The 20,918-nt window shown below is 41.7% G+C and overlaps 1 long non-coding RNA gene across 1 annotated transcript; it reads right to left on the bottom strand.

The window, feature by feature from the left end:
* Positions 1-18,730: 18,730 nt before the first annotated feature.
* On the bottom strand, positions 18,731-20,622 carry LOC103638540 (uncharacterized). Its single transcript, XR_558865.4, has 2 exons — positions 20,252-20,622; positions 18,731-20,159 (listed from the first exon to the last, which is right to left on the bottom strand). It is a non-coding gene; the product is annotated as an uncharacterized lncRNA (long non-coding RNA).
* Between the last annotated feature and the right edge of the window lie 296 nt (positions 20,623-20,918).

Genomic DNA, 20,918 nt, shown 5'->3' with positions numbered 1-20,918 from the left:
GCCGAGCATAAAATCGTCGATTGAGGACAAACCATCAGTCGGATCGACGAATAGAAGGCACCAAAACGAAGCTCTTGACGAGACGAACGTAGCGGTACCCACGGATTCCACTGATGACGCACGGATCGAAAGTAATTGCTCGCGAGAGTTGGAACCACCTCCGAACTTTGGCGAGCGATTCCGAGAGTTTCAAATCGAATATGAGGGTGGGGTTTCGAATTTTGGAAACGGCTTGACGAGAGAATTCCAGTCATATATATATTGCTAGTGTTTGAAAATTTTTTATTTTTCGTAATTATCCTATTTTTAAAATTGAAAAACATTTTCAGAAAAGGCTGAAATCGTTTTTAATATCCGAAAAATATCTCGAAGGCTCCAAAAAATTCTAGGAACATTCCTAGACATGATTTGGCATCCAATGAACTCAAAAAACATATTTAGAACATTTGAAAATGTTTTAAGTATCTCAAATAAATAGATTTTGAATTTCTAAAAAATAGAAAAATATTCAGAAAAATACGAAAATTTACGGGAGAAGAAAAGTGAATAAAGGAAACACTATACAACTGCATGAATGCAACAATCATGACACTTCTAGATCTCCTGCTAATATAGAACCAAAATAACCCTTGACTGATTTGATAAAGGGAGAAGAAAAGTGAATAAAGGAAAGGGTAACACCTGAATTTTGAGTACAGAGCAAAAAAATTTTATACCCAAAATTCAGGGTGTTACAATCAAAGATTATGCAAGCATGCCATAGAGGGTAGGGCTAATACACTACTTTTTATATGTTGTTTTTTGTGCTACTTAAAACGGGATTCTGGAAATGGGAAAACAGAAAAAATATCCCAGTAAAAAACGGGATTTTGAAAATACACACGAAAAAATATTGAACCGTTTTCGTTCTTGTTCATGCAATATACCATTCCGTTCATGTTTTTCCCATAAATACGAAAACGGTACATGTAAAATATAATACGGTACTGGATGAACGAGATTTTTCCCGTCCGTTTTTGTCCCTACCTATGGTTTATATTCAGTTATTAAAAACAGAAAACATCGGTGGTGGATCGGTTCTCGCGGCACCAAAACCACTTGTCTCCACTTTCGTGTTTTGTTCATGGGATCCAAGTTCAAGCTCTCCTGCAGCGAGCTGATTGTTGAGCCTCAACATATATAATATATTTGTGTATGTAAAGTGTTGGGGCGAAGGCAAAGACGCCACCCTTCGCTCGAGGCCTTCGCTGCAGTCGCTGGTCTGACAGAGACAAAACGGGCAGGAACACCCTTCGCTAGATTCGGCACCAGACGAAGGCCTGCGACGGCGTCATCCTACAGTGCAGCCTCGCCCAGCTCAGAGGCCCACGTGTGATCCGGCCCATCGTAACGGGCCCTGCGTGGCCGCCGCGTGTTACGGGCCTAATTTGTAAAGGCATCCCTGTAATTACAGTCTGTAACCCTGCTTTATGGGAATATTCTGGGGATAACCTAGGTAGCTGAGGGCACATGCGTCCTTAACACAAGGCGCTGGGCGCTCGGGTACCTATAAATACCCCCGCACAATGCCCGTGAGAGTCCGGATTAACAGAGCTATTGTCATCTTGCGCGTAACCCTGTTGACGTCATTGTTCACTCTTGTTGGCCCCCCTTGCGACCGAGAGCAAGTTCCAACATAAAGCATTTGATATATTGTGCTAGTTTTTTATTTCAGAGACAACAGTGCAAGTGCCGAAAATTAAACTTCTTTTGACTCGACGTGGTGTTATGCACTACGCCGTGTAATATGGACAGGGGTGGAATGATTAAATTGAATATACAGTTTACATTACATGGCAGTCCTGAGAATCGTGATGACATATTGCTTGGTTTTAATTCATGTCGATTTCTACTATTTCAACAGTATTTTTTATTAGCATGAATTGTAACTGCAGCGGTCTAAATACCAAGGATACGTAAACCTTGGTTGAAGAGGTCAGCTGGCTTGTTGATACAAAATGTCAGAACGTCTCTCCACGTAAGAGGCGGCAGGTCGGGAACTAGTCAGTCGACCAGACATGCAAGGCAGCGCGTAGACATTGGGAATTAGTCAGCTCAAACCCTTACAAACAAAAAAAACAGCTGATTGACTTTAATAAAGAAGAAGGCAGCAGATTAAACTACGAAACGGGAACGAGTCACCGTCCGGGAAGCAGTAAAAGCTTAAGCAAAAAAAAAAAGAACGAAAAGTTTGTTGGTGTTGGCCTTCATCTTCAAATTGGGGGGATATCACTCTAAAAATGTGCGTTTAACTTGCATGATATGATAATAGTGGAGGCAAGCACGAAGGCTACGGAGACGAAGAGCAAGAGTCCCTTCTGTCACTCTGGAGTCTGTCTTTGGCATGGTAAGTGCTGACCTCTCGGCGCACCGCAGGGCGCGGGCTTGAGAGCCACCACCGCTGGCCGCTCACCACTCACCAGCCAAGCCAGTGACCGAGACTTTGAGCTCCGGCTGGTGTGGTCCCGCCGCCGCTTTCAGTCGGTCCCTTTTGGCTCTTTCACAGTCTCCCACGCTGCTGTCGCAACCGTCCCAGACCTACCTCTGCAGCGTGGCTCCATGCCATGGTCATGCGTTGCTGCTGCTCCCGCCGCACCCCTCCACGGCGCTCGCGCTACAGCACCACGCGGGCGGGGCGGGGCAGCCAGTGCCCAGTGGTGGATAGATCCATACAGTGGACTAGCACAGTAGGCCTACTGGTATATCAGTGACAGTCCGTCAGCCACGTGACGCGTCTGCCAGCCTCGCCGTCGCGAACGGAACGAACCCCCGGGCCGGCTACAGAGCCGTGCAACCATCACGTCAATCGTCGAAACTTGTGTTGGGCGGCGTGGCTCTAGCTGCAGCCTCTTCGGTTCAGGCTATAGACCGGCCTTGGAGCTTTGGCGCTCGCTTGAAAGCGCCTCTGTCTTGCTGTCTGGTGTTGCGAATCCAGCAGCGGATCCGACCGCATTCAAATCCATTATCGGATCTTCTGCTCTGCTTTTTAACATCCGCGAGTGCTTGAATATCATTGCTGCCACACCTGTTACCAGGTCGTCGGAACTGACAACCGTAGCGTAGCCCTGGCTTCATCAGGTCAGAATATATATTATACTTTGACGGAAACGAGATTTTTACTTTATTTATTTATGTTAACGTGTTTTCATTTCAGCAGGAATCGGCCAAATACTAGTAATAATAACATTAATTCCAGCATTGATGGGACGATGATTTGGTTCGTTGTCGTTTGTGTGGTCTCGTCAGGTTCAATCCACTTGCTAGTTTGTGATCGAGACCGAGAATCTTTTCCGATCAGTCTCCATATCGATGGAGCTACAAGAATTGGTGATGATCTCATTAGAGTGGTCCTTCTATCCCCTGGATATTACTCCTCCCACTGTTGATTCATAAATCCATGCATCATTGGTTCACGTCTGCTGCTGGCTGTAGCTCCCGTGTATCATCGCAGCTAAAACCTATACTATCTATCCATCATCGTTGGAAACGGCTGCTGCTGGAGTACTAGAAGTAGCAGGAAGCAGCGCTACGCCGCTAGGTAACACTATTCATGGTACAATACAATACTTATAATCTTAAGCCATAAATACTATAATTATTTTTATTAAAAAATAAGTTACAGTATTAAAAATATCACGAAAACACATTAAGTTCCCAGCGATCAATCAAATTAAATAAGTTTATAAATTAAAAATGATTTCAGTTTTATTGGTTTTTTTTACTTTTACAATAATACGATATTCCACGATTTACTTCTATAGATTCTTTGAAGTTACCATCAATCATATTTATTCGAAAAGACAACAAACAAATAAATTAAAAAATATTGTATGACGAGTGCATCGACCCATTATACCTATTAAGATTTTGGGGAGCTCTAATCCCCCTCACTAATCAGTGGTAATAATTGCAAAATTAATTCTTTTTAAGTTTTATTACCACATAACAATGTGTAGTATGGTATACAAATATGATAGTATTTTATAAAATTTCAAAAAAAACTGATGTAAAAAAGTCAAATAGTTTTGTTAAAGAGTAAAGAGGAGTTAAATAGGAGGAATTGTTGGATAGTGGTGAAATAGGGGGAAGAGTGGTTTATGGGGTATTTAAATATTAATAGAAAGTACCGAATAGGGGATTTGGGAGGGAAATGGTTGGAGGCTTATGGGTGCGATCAACTATACAATATATCGGACAGACCTATTCTCGTCGCTAATGATGCTGTAATAACCAAAATCAAAAGAAGGGTGCAACGTAGAAGATGAAGAGAACACATCAAGCAAACGTCAGGATCAAAACAAGACTGCATATATATGGACCCAGCCAACGCAAACTCTCGGCTTCCTGAGAAACACTCTGCGCATCATCAGTTGCATTGCGATGAATTCAGCTACAGAGCTTACTTTCAGCTTCAACTTTTGTTCGAATTTGGGAGGTGCAAAGTTGAATTGTAGGGAAGAGAGGACAAGATAAAAGCAGGAAACAGAAGATACCAATGCAAGGCTTTTACAGAAATTTCGGACGAAGATGCCCAGATTCGCTGTGAAGCTTACTTCTTCCTTGCATCCAAAGGGAAAAGGCGCGCCGGTCGGCCGGTGCCTTCTCTTCGCCAGTGTAGGCGCCTGCCTGCCGCTCCATGACCACTCGTTCTAGTGTTCATTTCCGCGCACAGAGACCAACGCAGCATTGCTTTCCTCAAAGATGCATGGCCAGAGTTCCACATCTGCAGCATCTCTCTTTTGATGAAGGTGTCTTGAGGAATAATTTCACCTTTAGCTTTTAACTATGGACTCTTTTTAAACTAAAGATGATGTTTGGAGTGTTTGGGCTCGAGCTGGAATGGAACTGCACGCTAGTTTCACTGTGTACTGGTCTCTCTCACCCACTGCTCGATCGCCTGGCTACCTGTGTGGCACTACTTCCTAGCTAGCTAAAAGCCATGCATGGCCTGTGAGTAGCTGTGCCACCATGTCTTCTGTGTACAAGACTACAAGTACAAGGTGTATATTTTTGTGTCATGTTTGTATACGCCTCCTGGGCTCCTGGCTTTCTTTCAACCGAGTGGACCAGCATGTTTGTTTTGAGCCAAAATTACATGAAAACGGTAATAAAACAAAAGGAACACTCCAATGTAGTCATGTATTCAGCCATGAGCCCATGACCCTTGTCTGACTGACAAACTTTCTTCACGCTGGGACAATGTCTTCCTCTTGTTTCTTTTCTTTGATTTTCTTTTTTTCCTTTGGAAAGCAAATACCGAATGTATTCTGACTTCTGACACAAGCTTCAGCAATGACCCTGACGGACAACTGGCGAGTGAGAATCCTATGCAGTACAACATTTGCAGTAGTATTGAATGCAACATTGAGCAAGGGTTCTTCCGGCCGGCCGGTACTGGACTCTTGCATGTACACAGAGGGACAATCTCTGAATCTTTAGACAGAAGAATCTTTTGCTCAAAAGGTATGAAATTACTCCATATGTCTCATCATGGTACACTTCTACAATTCAATTTTTCTTCAGTGTATTTCTAACTACTATCAGATACCTAATTCTAGTTTTTTTTTCTAGTTTCTCTATTCCAAAACACAATAATTATATCTTAGTTAGAGCACCTTTGTATAACTATATATATATATATATATATATATATATATATATATATATATATATATATATATATGGTAGGTATAACGGGAGCCCCGGGCTTCCAATAGTTAAAGGAAGCCCAGGCCGACCACTCCTTCAAACTGGTTCAACCAGCGCGCCCAAACAGGCTGTCGGGTGCGCCACCTGTCCCACGTCTGTTAGCGCAAAAAAAAGAATGCATGCATGAGTCAAACACGATCCAATGCATGCGCATAAATTTAGGAAAGATATGTGCGGCAGTTTCTGTTTTTAAAATCTTTTATTTCCTCCATAAATTTAGGATCGCTGCAACAGCCATGCAGCTAGACGCGTAAGGACCATTTTATGATATATACTGAGACTAAATATGCTACACTGTGTTAATAATTATGCAATTCGATATACTGCGTAAAAATCTGTTACCAGCTGCATGCACACGAATTTATGATAAAAATAATGTGCAATGAAAGGAAATGAATTACACGCATAGAAACAAAAAATCGTATTTAATGTTTTATTTCCTTCATAAATATAAGATCCCTCCAACAGCCATGCAGCTAAAACACATTAAATCTAGTTTATGATATATACTGATACAAATTATACTACATGGTGTAGGTATTTATGCAATTCGTTACACTGCGTAAAAAATCTGGCATGTTGTTCACTGGTGGACGCACCTTCGGGTTGGAGCGTAATAACCTTAAGTTTTGAGCATAAAATCCCTCAATTATAAGCGTATATACCGAGCCAATGTGAGAGGTTGATAGCTCTAGTAGGTTGTTATTACGATCCTATTTTTATGGCAGATCCGAAAAACATGGCAGTCGCATGCATGCGGTTATACAGATCCTAAAATTATAGCAAAATGCATGCATGAGTCAATCACGTTCCCTTGCATGCGCGTAAATTTAGGAAAGATATGTGTGGCGGTTTCTATTTTAAATGCTTTATTACCTCCATAAATTTAGGATCGCTGAAACAGACATGCAACTAAAACTCGTAATGACCATTTTATGCTATATACTGATACTAAATATGCTACACTGTGTAGATAATTATGCAATTCGGTATACTGCGTAAAAATCTGCTACAGGCTGCATGCACACGAATTTATGATGGAAAGAATCTGCAATGAAATGAAATGAATTGCATGCATAGAAACAAAAAATCACATTTAATGTTTTATTTCCTTCATAAATATAGGATCCCTCCAACAGCCATGCAACTAAACGCATTAGAACTAGTTTATGATGTATACTGAAACAAATTATACTACACGGTGTAGGTATTTATGCAATTCCTTACACTGCGTTAAAATCTGGCATGATGTTCACTGGTGGACGCATCTCCGGGTGGAGCGTAAAAAACTTAAGTTTTGAGCATAAAATCCCTCAATTATAAGCATAAATACCGAGTCAATTAGAGGTTGATAGCTTTAGTAGGTTGTTATTACGATCCTATTTTTATGACAGATCCGAAAAACATGGCAGCTGCATGCATGCGGTTTCTATTTTTATACAGATCCAAAAATTATGGCAAAATCGTGGGAGTTTCCATTGCATGCGCGCAAATTAAGAACAGCATAAATCAAGGAATTGTCTTTCAAATGTGCATGCAGTAAACTGATATACGAACTCTGTGTTAAAGCATAAAAACATACAGTTTTTAGCGTAAATAATACATGTGGTAGGCATAAAACACAATAAACGAAAAGAAAAATGCGCCGGATCAGAGGATGTCACGCGCGATCATCGCTGCGCGCATCTCGCCCCTTCCGTGACATCGCTCGCTCGAACATCGCGCCTCATGCGTCGCCGTCGCTACTCGCACGTCGACGGGCGTCGCTTGCTCGTCGGCCTTGGAAGTGCCGCCTCCTCGGGGCTTCGAGGACGCCGCCGCTTGCCTGCACAAGGGCCTCACTGCGGATCGAGGAACCTCCGCCACCGCGCGTCGAGGTAATGGAGTTGCGGCCACCGGCCTGGGAATCGCCGCCACCGCACAAGGGCGCCGCCGCCGCTCGCCCTCTGGATCGAGGGCCGCCACCGCCGGCCTGGAAACCGCCGCCACCGCATAAGGGCGCTGCCGCCGCCGCTCGCCCTCTGGATCGGGGGCCGCCACCGTCGGCCTGGCAACCGTCGCTAATGAATCGAGATGGGGCGTAAAAACTGATCCCTAGCACTACGGATTTTCTTTTATAGACGTCTGGACCTGGTCCGGCTCGACCGGATTGCACTGTCTGGCCTGGGCTTCCAATAACTAAAGGAAGCCCAGGGCTGCTAATATACAATCTATATATATATATATATATATAGAGAGAGAGAGAGAGAGAGCCCTGGGCTTCCAATAACTAAAGGAAGCCCAGGCCAGACAGTGCAATCCGGTCGAGCCAGATCAGGTCCACGCGTCTATAAAAGAAAATCCGGAGTGCGAGGGTTCCGTTTTCACGGCCCATCTAGATTCATTAGCGACTGCGCGTGCGACGACGACGGTTGCCCGATAGCGCACGCAGCGGTGGACCCCCGGCCAGTGGCCGCGGCTCCCCGACCTCGACGTGCGGTGGCGGCGATTCCTCGATCCGGAGTAGACGCGACGGTTCCCAGGTCGGCGGCAGCGGCTCCCCGATCTAGAGGGCGAGCGACGATAGTGCCCTTGTGCGGGCAAGCGGCGGCGTTCTCGGGGCTCCGAGGCGGCGGCACTTCCACGGCCGGCGAGCAAGCGGCACCCCTCGATGTGCGAGTAGCGACGGCGACACACGAGGCGTGAGGTTCGAGCGGCGTCACGGAAGGTGTGAGGTGCGCGCAGCGACGATCGCGCATGACATACTCCGATCCGGCGCAGTTCGAGTGGCCCCAATGACAACATACATCTGTGCTTATGTCGTCGACGACGCCCTCCAGCGACTACCTCCTTCGATTCGTGTTTTCTTTTCGATTATTGTGTTTTATGTCTATCACATGTATTATTTATGCTAAAAAATTTACGATTTTATGCTTGAACACGGAGTTCGTATATCAGTTTGTTGCATGCATATTTTTTGCATGCACATTGGAAAGGCAATTCCTTAATTTATGTTGTTCGTAATTTGTGCGCATGCAATGAAAACTCCCACGATTTTGCCATAATTTTTGGATCTGTATAAAAATAGAAACTGCATGCATGCGGCTGCCATGTTTTTCGGATCTGTCATAAAAATAGGATTGTAATAACAACCTACTAGAGCTATCAACCTCTCACATTGACTCGGTGTTTACACTTATAATTGAGGGATTCTATGCTCAAAACTTAAGGTTTTACGCTCCACCCGGAGATACGTCCACCAGTGAACAACATGCCAGATTTTTTATGCACTGTAACGAATTGCATAAATACCTACACCATGTAGTATAATTTGTATCAATATATATCATAAACTAGTTCTAATGCGTTTAGTTGCATAGCTGTTGGAGGGATCCTATATTTATGAAGGAAATGAAACATTAAATGCGATTTTTTTCCTATGCATGCAATTCATTTCATTTCATTGCATATTATTTCCATCATAAATTCGTGTGCATGCAGCTGGTAACAGATTTTTACGCAGTATACCCAATTGCATAATTATCTATACAGTGTACCATATTTAGTATCACTATATATCATAAAATAATTTTTACGAGTCTAGCTGCATGGCTGTTGCAGCGATCCTAAATTAATGGAAGAAATAAAGCATTTAAAATAGAAACCACAACACATATCTTTTCTAAATTTACGCGCTTGCAAGGGAACGTGATTGACTCATGCATGCATTTTGCCATAATTTTTGGATCTGTATAAAAATAGAAATCGCATGCATGCGACTGCCATGTTTTTCGGATCTGCCATAAAAATAAGATCGTAATAACAACCTACCAGAGCTATCAACCTCTCATATTGGCTCGGTATTTACGCTTATAATTGAGAGATTTTATGCTCAAAACTTCAGGTTTTTACGCTCCAATCTGGAGATGCGTCCACTAGTGAACAACATGTTAGATTTTTTACGCAGTGTACCGAATTGCATAAATACCTACACCGTGTAGTATAATTAGTATAAATATATATCATAAACTAGTTCTAATGTGTTTAGCTGCATGGCTGTCGGAGGGATCCTATATTTATGAAGGAAATTAAACATTAAATACGATTTTTTTCTATGCATGCAATTCATTTCCTTTCATTGCACATTTTTTTCATTATAAATTCGTGTGCATGCAGCTGGTAACAGATTTTTACGCAGTATATCGAATTGCATAATTATCTACATAGTGTAGCATATTTAGTCTCAGTATATATCATAAAATGGTCCTTACGCGTCTAGCTGCATGGCTGTTGCAGCGATCCTAAATTTATGGAGAAAATAAAGCATTTAAAAATAGAAACCGTCACACATATCTTTTCTAAAATTATACGCATGCATTGGATCGTGTTTGACTCATGTATGTATTCCTTTTTGCGCTAACAGACGTGGGGCAGGTGGCGCACCCGATAGCCTGGTTGGTGCGCTGGGTTGAACCAGGTTGCAAGGGTGGTCGATCTGAGCTTCCTTTAACTATTGAAAGCCCAGGACTCACATTATACCTGCCATATATATATATATACATATATATACCGCTAATTGGCACCTTAGTTGCATAATAGCTACTAGGTGTGTGCCCGTGCGTTGCTACGATATCTTAAAATTTGGTTCAAAATAGTGATGCAAAAATAACAGTTGCACGTGACAAGGACCACAAAATCCTGCAGTTGCTACCGGATCTCTTAATGATCATGCAGTTCAGATGTTTAACTGAATGAGGCACCAATCCTGATACAAAGGCGCTAGGGCCACCGACAGACACCAAGATCCTGCAGTTGCTACCAGATCTCTTAATGATCCCACGAGACAACCCTTTGTTTTCCCATCTCCTAAATCAAAGTTTGCAACTAATACAACACAAGAAGACAGTTTTACGTGCCTAATACATAGTTTGCAACTGATAACAAAAGCACTTAAACCATTGTGTAAACACTATTATATTTTGGACATAATAGTAAGTACATACATAAAAGTACAGTTCTAATCTCCCAGTAGTATTTTCTCTATTGTTTTTCCTCTGAAAACAATGACAAGACGGTTACCAGGCCATGGTTGAGAACTATGATAAACGACTTGTCCAACTTTAATACCAGTTTCCTCCCATGTTTCTCATCTCGCTGCCTCTTGTTTATACTCATAAAGAAGATAATGATCTTATTAGCTACAATACAGACAACACGCTAGCTTGCATCTGGAAGTCTCTTGCTACACTGCGTTTGACATGCCTCAAAAGGTTTACCTTAGTTAGTTTGCTTAGCTGTATTAAATACTTCTCATAATCCTCAATCTGAAAAATAAGATCAGGGATACATTTGGTTTCTCTTCTAATTTTGGCGAGGTTTCCCTTTATGGGTATTTGTTGATTCTGCAACACAAGATGAAAGGAAAACAAAAAAAGTTAAAACCACAGTTATAAAAGCCATGCGCATCAATGATGTATGTAGAAAGTGAAAAGGACCTGTTGAAACACAAAGTCATAAAGGGGAGCGGTGAGCATTTTGCAAGTTACTTCTGCCAGTTTCTGAAACTTGAGGCTTGGAATGGATTGTCTGTAGCCTTTAGGTGCAATCTGGGACTTTGACATGCGAGTTAAAAGCTTGTAGAACTTGACAGTCAATTTCAGAAAATGTTCTGCTTGAGTATCTGAGAATGCAAAGCTCAAATCAGGACACAAATAAAAACAGAACCAAATGGACATATTATATGTTGTTTCATGTAGTTGATTTATAAAGAGTTATATGCTGGGCCTCCTTTACGGATCTGATGATCATGTCCCCAGCCTTGCTCCTTTCTTCCCCCTAAGGGACTGGATGCACATCACCTGCTTGGCCCCGGAGTTATCGACCACCTTCAGGTTAGTCCTCATCTGGATGAATGTTCTGATTTGCTGAAAATGGGATAACAACATATCATTTATAACCTAATACAAGAGCTGAAAATCACAAGCTTAGGAACCTGAAATCCAAAAGCTTATAGATATTGCCAAAGCTATTGAAGCATTCTGTTACATGAAGCAACTAAATGATAGCCAGATAACTTACTGGATGATGGCTGCCATGGACTCATGAGTATTGGGGAAAATGGAAAGAAAGGCAATAATATCCAATAATCAAACTTAGATTGTCAGTGCAAGTTACCATACACGGATTAAAACAAGAGCAAAATGATCTTCTGGCAAACATATATAATATATTTGCACTAAAAGGAAAAATCAGTTAATTCAGTGAGCTACAGAGATGTATTGATTTGTACTTCTCACCTAGCCTAAAAGCAAATTTAGTCTTTATACCCCAATCCAGACCCCACCACACATCAGTTTGGCATTATTATATATTACTTAATCTGTTGCATATATAAATTTTAATTCTAATTTAATATAATTCATGTGCTTACTTATCAACCATTTAATCATAAACCCTAAACATCCACTAATCGAAGCATATGTCAAATTGTGATGTGATATGAATTCATGACATAACAAGACATGTTAAATCTATATTAGCAGAATAGTCTAGTCAAATATATTTAATTATTAGCAGAACAATAGAGGGCGACTGACCTCACTGATCGGAACACAAAATGTTGTTCTAGAAAATGCAGTTCCAAATGCTTCAATAAATCGAACAAGAGGAGAGCCTGAAGCACGATAAGTCAACAAATATATAGATAAGTAGACAGAAACAGTAGAACTAACCTATACGTATATGATGACCACCAGTTTCACAGATTAAGAGAGAAAAAACAAAATAAGAAATATACACACCATATCAGCTGGTGTGTAATCTGACTATACGTAAGAATCAATTAATTTTACTCTAAGTAGGAGAGACATCTAGTATAATATGGTTCTATATGCAAGAATCTGCCAATATTAATGACCGAACATTGCTGCCTTCTATTTTCTAATGAGGGGTGCTACCTCATTAGAAGAACACCTCGTTGAGCAGTTCAGTCTGATACCTCTCAGCTCTTTGCAATGCCCGAGTAACAGATGCTTTTGAACCTGCCAATATCAGATTTCAGAAATAAATGAGAAAAATAATTAATTTCAGCAAACATTCAACCCAAAATGAATTCAGCCCCAAAACAATTATTTCAGCCCAAGCTTTTGACCAAATGAAGCCAAATATAGAGGCAATAATTCTCACACTGACCAAGAAATCAGAAATATGCCCTCTATGAATGTAGAAGGTTTAGAACAAACATGCAGTGGTCATGTCGGTAAACACCATATTGCAGCATCAAAACTCAAGTACATTCCATAGCCATATAAAGTAAAGAACGCATGTTAAACATAATAACAATATGAGGAAGCAAAACTATGAACATGGAACACATGCGCATTATATAATGATTGAAGTTGAGAAGGTCAGAAGGAATTGGAAAACTAATGTTCTTAGTAATGATATTGATTTAGTTTGTGTAATCTGGGTAATCTGGCCAATATTCTCTTAGAAAGTGTAGATGTGCAAACCATGTGTAATTGATTCCAGGGGCCTGTTTGCACTGTATGCTGATACCATGTGCACTTCGGGCCTGTTTGTTTGTGTTCCATGCAGACTTGTCCGACAAGGATGCAAGCAAACATCCCTTTCAAAATTTGTGCTAGAAATTTCTAGCAGTGGTGCATTAAAAAATACGTAGAGTTTACCAGGATATCTGTGAAAACCCAGTATATTAAGGCATAGTAAGTAATAACATAAAATCGAATCATATGCCTTTGTGCTTCTATGATAAAGTCATAAAGATAAGCCGGGGTTATAAGCAACTTACCTGAATGTACAGAACAATTGAGCCCATCTTGCTCTATCATTTGCTTCGTGTGCAATGTGTCAGGTACATAATCATCTTGCTTTGTGGTAGTGGAATCTCTAGAACAGGAAGCAGATTAGAACAAAGTTAGCTATGAACCACTGCTTTCTAGCCCCCAATCTCGCAAAAGCAGTATCTATGAACCACTGCTCTGTCGATCTCACCTTGAGGGACTTCGCCTTCTACCCTGCATCGCCTGCTTAAACTTCACCGGCGGCGGCCACCGCCGGCAACTTACCAAACAATGCTAGGCATAACCATTAGTAAACTGAAAGTGATACACCAAAGTTGCAATGAATACCTTTAGGAACTTGATCAAATCCAAAAGCTAAAGTGGATGCAAACATTCATGGAGATATTGACCAGGTGGGGTTGTTAAGGAAGTTGGTGTCACGATAGGAAAATGTATTTTCCTCTCCCAACTTTCCTAACAAATTCATAGTCATCCTGCTAAGTGTTAAAAAAAAAGATACGACACTTATCAGAAACTCAAATTTAATAGGTTGGAAAAATATAACTACACAACAACAAAATAGAAAAGAATTAAGTTGTCAACCACAACATGGCTGTCCAAAGCACTACAAGTAATAACAAAATGATTTAAAGAAGAAAATTGCAGAGCAAAAATAGAACTGTCATTGTGAGGCAGAAATGGCCGTCGAGGTAAAAATCTATGTAACAAAACAAAATAGTTTAGTTTCTTTAGGCACAGAGTTTATCTTCCGCATCTGGGGCCTGGAAGATAGAGGGGAGAGAAGACACCACTACTTGATATCTAAGTGTGATATTTTTTTGCATATTTGGCAATACCCCCACACCTATTCTACATACAACTATTTCAGACTCCAGTCCTGTCAAGTACATATGAATATCAAAGCAACAATAAACCAGGCCAAGCTCAACGCCAATTGTGTTGGTACAGGAGTCAAATAGACAATAGCGAAGCTCAATGGTCATGATAAATATATCAAATATTGATTACAATCTAAAATCAACTTTTAGCTAATCGCATTTACTAATCCAAAACCCATGTGTATGGCAGTAGATTCCATGCATCAACTGGGTTCCACCTTGATCAGCGAAGAAACACAATTACGTCCTTGGTTTATTGCTTATACTGCTGGTATATCATATGGTAGTCCTCTAAGTCAATCGATACCAAGGAGTGTTAATACTATATTTGTGCTAGTGTGGATAGGCAGCTAGACACTACGCGAATTAGTTCAATCACTAAATACCATGATGTACAATTAACTAAACATATAGGCTAAGCATCAGAAGCTCGACCACAAAGACAGTTGAGCACCCCTTTGACTGCCAGCCAAGCATACCAAAAATATTTCATGCATGTCTCGATCCATTCGGTTGGTCACAACATTCAGTTCTGTGGCATCCCACATTCAGAATTGTTCGTTTAAGTAGCACAAAAGAACTCTGCCTTGTTTTTGAAAGCATCAGTTGTACAAGTGAAGAGAAAAAAACTACTGGTTCATCACGACTGACTACTACAACAAAGCAGGAGGAGCAAAATGCATTGCAATCTGAGCTGAGCACATTGGAAAACACAATTAAGAATATCAAAGATGATGTCTCACGAGCAGAAAGCAGAGCGCAAAATGCAGAAATAAGGTGTATGGAGCTAACTGTACCTAATATAGAGCTTAATGGGGAACTAAATGCCCTTAAAAGCGAGAAGTCAGATAAGGCCAGTCTTTTGGAGAAGAAAATTACAGAGTCAAATACCCAATTAGAGCATGGAAAGGCAGCGGTTGATGCCATTGTTGAACAGCAAGGTATGCTGAAATGTACGATGTCTGATATGGAACATATTATTGAAGATCTGAAGGGTAAAGTTTCAAAAACTGAAACTAGAGCTGAGTGTGCTGAGTCAAAATGCACACTGTTAACAGACACAAATTTAGAACTTAGTGAAGAGCTAGCATTTCTAAGAGGTCGAGTAGAAAGTCTAGAGAACTCTTTACATGAAGCCAACCATGCGAAGGTGTCCACTGCCAAGGACATTGTTGTGAAAACTAAAATTATTACTGATTTGGTCAGAAAATTGGCACTGGAAAGAGAACAACTTCATCTCCAGGTATATGCACACATTTATTTTTAGAAGAAAATTCATAGTTATCAGCTGCACCATATCAGCTTGCTCAATCTGAATAGTAAAAGTACACCTGTACACACCTTAATATTCTTGAACACCCTTTTGTTCTCTAGATAAATTATGATATTGTTCTCTAGATCAAAATTACCTTCAGAAATTCATATAGAAGCGCGACTAACTGGATGTGTATAATGGGTAATTGTCCCTGTTGACACAGGTGCTGTAGCAGCTGCAAGATAGAGTCTTTTAACCTATCTCTCCTCTTACAAAATGCAAAAAAGGAGGGGTCATTGGTAGTAGGTTCGTATAGCAAAAACATGTTGAATTACAGTCAGGAAGTAAAATACCCTTACCAGTCCATGGCCTGTGTGTACGAGGCTGGCCTCCTGCAATCTGCTCTCTCAATACCTCTTCCAAATGAAGGAAATGCATTAGACTTTACAGTGCTCCACTGACCTTAGTACTTGCCATCACCTCTTGTTTTGTCATCAATCATACATTCACGTTGACAACCTCTGCCAAAGATGAAGATGTCATCAGACTAATTATAGACCGTTTATTATTTGTAAGTTATGTTTCTAGTGCAATTAGATCTTGAATATAATCTTCTTGCTATTTTTGCAAATGATGTTGCCTCTATTGTTGCTTCATAATACTAAACCTTAGAACTTGGAAGAAAGAGACCATACCTTCAAATCATTAATTGGCATTGAATCTGGAGAAGTGCTCCTGTCTTTAATTTTTCTTTGGTTCAGTTCTTTCAATCGACAAGATGAAATTGTATGCCTGCAAGACAAATAAGTACAGTCACACCGTCTCAGAAGGCTGCTTGGTAAATAAGGATGCTTTGTAAATTTAAGCGCCAATTTGGAAGGTGCAACAGAAGATCACAACACCAAGACAACAACATGTTCAGGAATCTAATCTACAATATCCCTACCTCTATTTCACTATATTTATCCACAGCAGACCAGATGCACTAAATAAGTAACAGATCCAAGAAAAAAAAGTGAACCGACTATCTGTGCCCATATTAAATGTTACGATACAATCATTTCTCTTCTATCAAATCATTTAGTTAGGGGTAGGGAGTGGAAGTATTGCAATAACTAAACTCCCATAAGTCATATCCTCCAAAGACAAACATTATTTCACCTGAAGCCATGTGCAAAGATAGCAAAACAAAGTGAAGCAATAAGTACTTCATAGAACTGTAGATATTTCATTCAAATTTACTTAGAAAAATTACTTTAGCTTATGGTTCACAAGTTCATAGTTTGATTGAAATGAGCTACAAAATTTACTCTGTACAATTTTGTCAAAACTCACATCTTCAGGAAGCAGTGTCTCAAAATGTTTGTCCATCACAAAAATGTTTGTATATTTTTAAAGAAAAAACGAAGTGCAATGACTGCAATAACTCCACTCCACATCCCTGTAAAAAAGTATTCAGGTTGGTATTTTCCCTTTAAGAAAAAACATATCTTAGTTTGTAACCACGCATGGGAGATACGTTGTTGTCGTTGTGATCATCTAAACTTCTAATGAATTGGGGAAAAACAAAGGACTCTTGTAGTAGTTGTAGCTACTTTGTCCGTTTGAGTAGAAGAAGACAAGCGACGTCTTCGGGAGTGTCAGCTTCGGCAAACACGCGCACAAGAACTCTCCCCGCATTCTACTCACCTTGGGAGCAGGCTGGATCGGCTGGCGGTCGTCGTCGTCGCTGCGCAGGCGGCGGTGCTGGTGCCTGTAGCGGCAGCGTTCGCGGTCGTCGTCGTCGCTGACAGCCACCGACGACCACTGCCGCTTCTCCTCCTCCACCTCGCCACCGCAGTAGCGGGGGAAGGGCACGAAGCCGGGTGCTGCTATGGCGACGTCGAGGAAGAGGAGCCGCGGACGGGAGGTGAATCGCGGCCGGGGGGGGGGGGGGGGGGGCGCTGGATCCGCGTGCGGGCGGTGAATCGCGGGGGGCGCTGGATCCACGGGCGGTGAATCGCGGGGGGGGGGGGGGGAGCGGGCTGGATCGGCTGGCGGTCGTCGCTGCGCAGGCGGCGGTGCCGGTGCATGTAGCGGCGGCGTTCGCGGTCGACGCTGACAGCCATCGACGACCATTGCCGCTTCTCCTCCTCCTCGCCGCCGCAGTAGCGGGGGAAGGGCACGAAGCCGGGTGCTGCTACGGCGACGTCGAGGAAGAGGAGTCGCGGGCGGGAGGTGAATCGCGCGGGGGGGGCTGGATCCGCGTGCGGGGCGGGCGGTGAAATCGCGGTGGAGGGGCTGACGTGCGCGGGATTCGCGGCGTGGCTGTTGAGGCGGGGGCAGTCTAAACTGTCCCCTTAATAGTTAGTAGAGATTTGGCACCGATGACACCAACATATGAGTCGCGTGGGTGCATGCACCTCCTTGCCATCACTCAATATGCACACGCCTCCAATTCCTAAAATAAAGAAATACATGCAGTATTTGTATAATTCCAAAAAAAAGAAAACGCTTGCAACATGTTTTGACGTTCGACTTAAAAAATTAATAACTATTAAACCAAATATCAAAATTGAAAAATTGATTTCATCATTGTGTTCGCCGCGATGAAAGCTTTAAAACTAGATCACATGTGACATATTTATCTCAGAGTTTATCAGGGTCAGTCATTCCGTCTTTTAGCCTAATCATTCATGAGAATTACTGAGATATCAGTCATTTAGTGAGTAAGTCATTCTATAAAGAAACATGCATTACAAGAAAGAAAATGATTAAACTCAGTCATTCTATGAATACTTAGTTATTCCATCTTTTTTAGTCCGAGTCATTCATGAGAATAACTGAGATAGGAGTTATTTACTGAATCATTCTAAAAAAATAGGCATAACATGAAAGATAGTGAACAAAATAAGTTATTCTTTTGAATACTCAGTCATTCCATCTTTCTAGCCTTGATCATTTATGAGAATTAATGAGAGAGAAGTCATTTTAGTGGGCCAGTGATTTAAAAAAACAAGTATTACAAAAAATAACGAAATGCATCTCATATGTGCGCCAGAATCAAATCCACGCATATAATGACTCAGTGTACAGAGACGAATGCCATAATCTTTATTACATGACGAGAATGTCTTACAAAATAACTAATAATTAATTAAATCAAACTAAGATAACTATCTCCACGACGCCATAGTTGAATGAGAGTCGACACCTAAATCTCATTTAACTCATCATAGTAGTCCTCCTCGAGTAGTGCCTGCTCTTCACATGGTGTGATTATACACTACAACACTTATGAGCGTCTATGACAAATAGTCAATGACAATAGAGTAATTTGTCATTAGATAACCTTGTTTATGATGATTTTCACAATATGGTTTAGTGTAGTGACAAAAAATTAACATCTGTCATTAAAACTGTCATAATATAATCTAGCATCATGTTTTGATAATTTTCTATGACAATATAGCAATTGTCATAAGAATAAATCGTCATAACCTTCTTAACACAATAATTGTGACGATATTACATGACAATATGCATATGTCATAGACATATGATGTATTTTTAAATAAACTATTTTTAATGTTTAGATACCGTATAGAAATCATCAAGGTTACGGGAGTCTTGGGTCGGTCGCCTTCTTCTTTTCAAGTTGAATGCAAACTCTACCTCTTCATTTAGATATTAATATCTTTCATGTTTTAGCTCTGTTTTAGAATTTTTCGCGCATGATCATATCAAAAGATATTATAAATATGTTTTAAATTTTCTCAAAAATAGCATAAATAGTGAATATATGGTCTTCCTCTGCAACAAATACAAAATAAGTATTTTATTTATCTTATACCTATATGTTTGTCATCGAGGTAAAATAAAAATCATATAAGAAGATATTGTATTTATGCTTTTAATTTTCAAAAAATAGCACAAATAATGTGCACTTGTCTTCTCATATCTATCTATCTCTATAATATAAAAAATTCAATATTTTCTACCATCAAAGCCGTTAGGTTTAACTTTTTTTAATCGGACAAACGAGAAAGCGCGACAGGAATGCAGAAACGGTTTCGTTTGAGTGGGCGTGGGTCTGACGCGGAGGCGTGTAGTAGGTGCTCCGACAGTGAGGGAACCGATGATTGAGCCACGTCAATATCTCATGCTTGCCATGGGTATGACGAGAAGTTGTCGGTGGAGATCTACAGATCCGTAGTTGTGTGCGGCTAGCCTCACCACTCCATCGTCGTCACTAACGACAGTAACAGCGCTGGTGCACCTACGCTGCCGCAGGATCTGAGTTCTACGCCACGGATTATATTACGCTCTCACCGTAGAGACCGCCATCGGATCAAGATCCGACGATCGAGATCAATCCACTGAACGCTCTAATCTCCACCGTTCAATAAGAGATGGACGGCGCACACATCATCTTCCTTCCTAGCCGATTGGGCATGCTGGCGCCACCATCCCCCGCAGTGTTGGCCCCACCGGTGACTGCACACCCGATGCCCAAGAGCCTCAAAACTAAATTGAACAAGCGCTACCCGAAGAGGAGACAATTGCAAAGCTAGTGAATGTGTTTTTACCGAGGATTACGGTGTCGACCGCGTTGTCCATGGCGCAATGCGGATCTGCGACAGCACCCGTACATCGACGAGGAATTGGGAGGGCTCTGGTGCACATATTCGTAGGAGGAGGGCATGCAAGCGACCCACACACACCCGCGAGCTCACACCGCCACCCACGGTCGCCAAGCTTCAGTGCAGACAAGCATCTACGGCGGCGGCGGACCAAGCGACGAGCGCAAAGGTCGGCAATGGCGGCACTCACCCTCTCTCTTCTCGCTTGCTCTCACCTCGTTGTGTGCACGGACGTCGATGGGGGTCGCGGTGGTAGCTTATTATACCCCTGGTGAGGGCGCAACAGCCCTGACCGAAGCGGGCGGGACGGCCAACGCAGGGTAGCGGCTCGAGAATCACGGACGGTTAGGGGTGAACCTGACTGCGAGAGCCCACCAGCAAGTGACCAAAGGCGGACGCGACGTGTAACTGTGTAGATGACCAGAGGGGCCCGCTGGTCACGGACAGATGCGCGATGTGGTTGTGGGGAAAATGGGCCGGCTTGGTGGAGAGGAGGAAAAGGGAGAGATGGGCCGCGGAAAAAGGAAAATAGGCCCACGAGCAACAGGTTTGTTTCTTTCTTTTTTTTCTTTTCTGATTTCAAATTCAAGTTTAAATTCATAACTCCAATTCA

The sequence above is a fragment of the Zea mays genome, chromosome 9, assembly GCF_902167145.1.
Source record: "Zea mays cultivar B73 chromosome 9, Zm-B73-REFERENCE-NAM-5.0, whole genome shotgun sequence".
NCBI lineage: Eukaryota > Viridiplantae > Streptophyta > Magnoliopsida > Poales > Poaceae > Zea > Zea mays.
Note: the sequence above shows the minus strand (reverse complement) of the source record. Positions and strands in the feature narration are given on the sequence as shown.